We start from the raw sequence: 5189 nt of genomic DNA on the forward strand, positions 1-5189 counted from the left end.
ATGGCCGCTGAGCCTGCGCGTCCGGAGCCTGTGCTCCGCAACGGGAGAGGCCACAGCAGTGAGAGGCCCGCGTACCGCAAAAAAAAATTAAAAAAAAAAAATGCTTCCGTGAAGCCCACTGGGAGTTTGGATGTTTCGAGCATGAGCTGCCCCAGACACCCCGTCTGGCAGCTGCAGTAAACGCTGCACTTTCCTTCACCACAACCCAGTGTCAGTCGATTGGCTTTACTGCACGGGTAAGTGGACCCAAGTTTGGTTAGGTCACAAGTGGACCTCCATTAGCCCTGACGGCTGAGTCAGTGTCTTTAGGTCGCAGGAATTAGTGTTGGTTCAGAGTCAGTGCCCAATAATTTCCCCCCAAAACTGGCTATTTTCCCTTCCTCGGTGTACAGTCACCGTGATAAATGGCTATGGGGACGTGGGGAAAGCCGGGAAAAAGAATTACAGTATAAACAGTTGGCAGCATATCAGGGTTCTTCCTCCAGCTGAGTGCTGGCTTCTCCTGGAAGCATGCAGTGTCCCCAGCCTACCTTCATCCCTGAATTGATATTTCTATATGCTGTACCCCAACCAAGCTCCTTTTTCAAGGTGGGAGACAATGGTGAAATACGATTATGTGAGTCTGACCTCTTCACCTACACTATCATTTCTTCTCTTCCAATTCTTCCAAACTAGCTGATGCAGGCTTTCTGCTTTCTTTTCCTAGAGCATAGTTATCTCTAGTTGGCATCTAATCCTTCTCCTCTCTCAAATCTATAAAAGTTGATGAAAAACAATACAGATGGGCTTACCTATCAGGAAAGATGCAATAATATTATCCCCGTTGCAACTTTATTGAAGCTTTTACTGCACTTTATTTTTTATTTATTTATTTATTTTTTTTCGGTACGCGGGCCTCTCACTGTTGTGGCCTCTCCCGTTGCGGAGCACAGGCTCCGGACGCGCAGGCTCAGCGGCCATGGCTCACGGGCCCAGCAGCTCCGCGGCATGTAGGATCCTCCCGGACCAGGGCACAAACCCGCGTCCCCTGCATCGGCAGGCAGACTCTCAACCACTGCGCCACCAGGGAAGCCCTACTGCACTTTATTTTGATTTAAACTGGACTATGTACTCAAAAGCAAAGATTCCTTATTTCATCCTAGTATCTTTATACCTACTAAAATTTGCTCACACGATATGCACTAATTAAATTTTGTTGAAAGCAGAGCATGAATGCTTGAGCGCAAATGTAAACTAGTGTTATTATCAGCAAAAAGCTCAAGTTCTAACTGTAAAATTAGGATGATTATCCTGGGTTTGTAGTGATTGTGGGACCCTGCATTGAAAGGTTTTTCTACGGAACTAACCAAATCAAGAATCCTTCAGTACAGCCCAAGAAAGAAGGTCTTGATACACAGAAACCAATTATGTGAAGAAAGAGTTACCAGAGTTATTAAAACAAAGGTAGCCTGATGCCCCTGGCATTGGTAGGACAGAACTCAGAGAAGCACTAAGAAGCACTAACAGTTTTAATGATTCCATGTTTGAAGTCTGAAGTTCTGTGAATGATTCACCCTTAGCATATTTAAATGTATTAACTCCACTGCTTCTGGCAATTTATTTTTGGAAGCATTTTCCTTATGATCCAGTTGGGGAGTCTGGTACACAAGTATACAGCCAGGTCAGAGCTCTAGGATCAAAGGGAAATGTAAGAAGGAACTGACTTTCTCTCCTGTGTCTATTTCCCACTCATCCTACACACCTTCTTCTGTGGGTGGTTCAATTCCTAACGAGGAAAGGAGCTCCAAAGTTGTTCCTTTCAGGAAAAAGAGAAGGAGTATGGGGGCAACGTGTAGGGAATATGGCAGAGTCAGGGTTTGCCTTGTATAGTTATGAAATGTCTACCAGTTAGGAAAATTACGTCCTTTCTTCATCTGAATTTCATCCAAGGCAAAGGAATGAGACACTAGCAGGAAAGAGATCGAGGTTCCCCCCAAAAGGGAAAATAAAATCCTACTGCAGTTTTTCCATTATCATGCCTCAGATCTTTCACTCTTTGTCTGCTTCAGGGTGTTCAGTCCAAAGCTTCCACGACAGCACGGAACATGCACATCTTACTCACCATTTATCACCACAACCATGTTCATATAAACCAAATTTCAATATATTTATTCAATTTAAAAATTTAAATAAAACATATGTACATGCACTATTTAAAACGCAAGCAGTACAAAAGAGTATAAAATGCAAGGTATTTTTTCGTCTCCTTAACCCCTTCATCATTCCTGTGCTCCCCCAAACCAGCAAACAATTCCTGGTTTTATTTCTTCTGGTGATTGTCTTCCTATTTATTGATTTATCACTTACATGTAATATCTTTTACTCTGCATTATAGAAGATGATGAATTTATTTCACTTATACGATCTCCCAACCCTCCCTATCAGGTCTCAGTTATTTATTTAGTTATTTATTTAGTTATTTAGTTATTTATTTATGGCTGCGTTGGGTCTTCGTTGCTGCATGCGGGCGTCCTCTAGTTGTGGTGAGCAGGGGCTACTCTTCTTTGTGGTGCACAGGCTTTTAATTGCAGTGGCTTCTCTTGTTGCGGAGCACGGGCTTTAGGAGCGTGGGCTTCAGTAGTTGTGGCACACTGGCTCAGTAGTTGTGGCTCGTGGGCTATAGAGTGCAGGCTCAGTAGTTGTGGCGCACAGGCTTAGTTGCTCCACAGCATGTGGTATTTTCCCAGACCAGGGCTCGAACCCGTGGCCCCTGCATTGGCAGGCGGATTTTTAACCACTGCGCCACCAGGGAAGTCCCTAGGTCTCACTTTTTATAGTTACGTTACTATTTTTGGACAACAAATGTTAGTTGAATGGGTGAATGCGATCCATTTTCTTCCTTCATTTCTTTACCCAAACAATGGTACCCTTATTTCTAAACCACTGGAAGGCAGCCTTCTGCCAAACAGTGAAAGAGCTTCCCATCCTGGGCCATTTGGCTTTTGGTTGGTAAGTCCTCTCTAACATGCCCAGGGGTCTTTGGATTAATTGTAAAACATTACCCTTCTCAGAAGCATCTGAGTTTTAACAGGTCCTAAAGCCATTAGCTGAAGGCAGAAGTCCTGACACTGGAGCTTTAAAACCTTCAAGCTTGCTCTTTAAATCCTCCAGGATGTCCTGTAGCTTCTTAGCGAGCTGCACATTTGAACTGGGCAAAACTAAGACAGTGGAACGTATGCTTAGGGACTATGGATCATCAACTGTTTTTATTATGTCTGTGTTCTGAGGCTTTCTCTTTGGCTGTTGTCAGATGTATCAAAGCAAAATATCTCCAGGAAAAAAAATATCAAAGGACCTAAAATTAATGTGTTATTTCAGATTTCTTCTGAGCCAGCAAAAGAATGTCCCTCTCTGACTAACGTCTGATAATACAAGCCTCGCAGGCCAGCCCCTTTAACGTGCTGATTTAGGGCTCATGCCCGTTTTCCTCTCTCCTCTTTTCATCTTTGTCTCTCTGATGCAATCAGCATGCTGGCCTTAGGCTCACCTCGGTTTTGTTTTATTTTTTAAGGCAAAAAAACCCTTTTGGTTTTTCAATTGAATTTAAAATTAAACTCTTGTCTCCTTTTACAGCAGATTCCCTAAATCTTAGAGTTTGAAAGTTTTTATTTAAATCTTGCCTTTGAGTGAGTGGGTCAGGGAGAGGCAAATTCTCATCAATGATCCACTGTGGTAGCGCTGTTTGATTCTTAGCTGTGGGGTTCTGGGGAAAGCATTCGGTTCAGAATTGAAAAGCCTTGCTGGAATCCTTGATGTGTTGTTTACTTGCTGTGTGACTGTGAGTAGGTCACTTCAACTCTCCAACCCCCTGTCATCTCAAAGGAAAAGTGAAGACAGTAGTGCAGGACTTAGCTCACAGAGCTGTGGCGCTGGTGCATGATGGGAGCTCAATGAACTTGATTCATCTCAAGCTGACAGTGTCTAAAATCAAACTTCTGATCTTCCTCAACCCTACTCCATCTTCGGTTTTTCCCATCCCAGTTGATAGCAACCCCAATCTTCTAGTTCCTCATGTCATGCTTGACACTTTGTCTCTCACCTCACTTCCATGACATCAGCAAATCCACTTGGCTCTGCTTTAAAAAAATATGTTCTCAGTCTGCTACCTTGTGCTTCGTCCCCAACTGCCACCGCTGTCAAAGCCACCATCAACTCTCACCTGATGACTACAGGAGCCACCTAATGGGGCTCTCTATTTTTACCCTTGCCTCTCTAGGCTCTATTCTCAGCACTTCAGACAGAGCAATCCTTTAAAAAGTGAGTCCAATCTTGGCCCTCCTCCACTCAGACACAGCTGTGGTTTCTTGTTAGGGATGATCTCCAACTGGCTTACATTGGAATTGGGGTACCAGTTGTTAAAATACTGAAAGCCTTCTGTCCTTATTAGTAGATGGCCCATCCCCACAATCCCCTTCCTCTGAAATTCCCCTGGAATCCACAAGAGAACTTTCCACAATGCACCAACTCAGGGGTAATGCTTGGCGCTTCAGGGAGGCTTCTAGGATGCTGCTGCTATGCTATGGCCAGACATCCATGCTGATGGGTTGGTATCTGTGATGTATTTGCTGTTATATATTTTGAATAACACCTGTGTCTGTCATCTCATTCAAAATAAGAGCCAAGTCCCCATGTTGATAAGATTCTTTTCTACATTTTTGACTATATCTTCTGCTACTCCTACACGTAATCATTTCATACAAGCCACGAGTGCTTCTTGGAATTTCCTCAGTCAAGCAAAGTATGTGTCTGCCTTAGGGCCTTTGCACTTGCTCTTTCCTCTGCTAGCAATGCCCCTGCACCAGATACCCATCTGACCTGCTCTTTTACCTCTGACAGCTATCTGTTCAAAAATCACCATCTCAACAAGACGCTTCCTGAGTACCCTAGGTAAATAGAAACGCTTTCCCCTTCTTCATTGGTACACTTTCATCACTGTACTCAATCATAATTTTTCTCCATAACACTTATCTGACATGCTATATATTTCACCTGCATATTCATTTATTGTCTCCCTTCTCCCCACCAACTAGAAGGCAAGCTCCTCCAGGGCAGGAGTTTTGTCTGCTTTGCTTACTTCTTTATCTCCAGTGCCTAGAAAAGTGTCTGACATATTGTAGTCCCTCAATAAATATTCAGTGAATGAATGAACT

The sequence above is a fragment of the Physeter macrocephalus genome, chromosome 6 (genome assembly GCF_002837175.3).
Source record: "Physeter macrocephalus isolate SW-GA chromosome 6, ASM283717v5, whole genome shotgun sequence".
Classification (NCBI taxonomy): Eukaryota; Metazoa; Chordata; class Mammalia; order Artiodactyla; family Physeteridae; genus Physeter; species Physeter macrocephalus.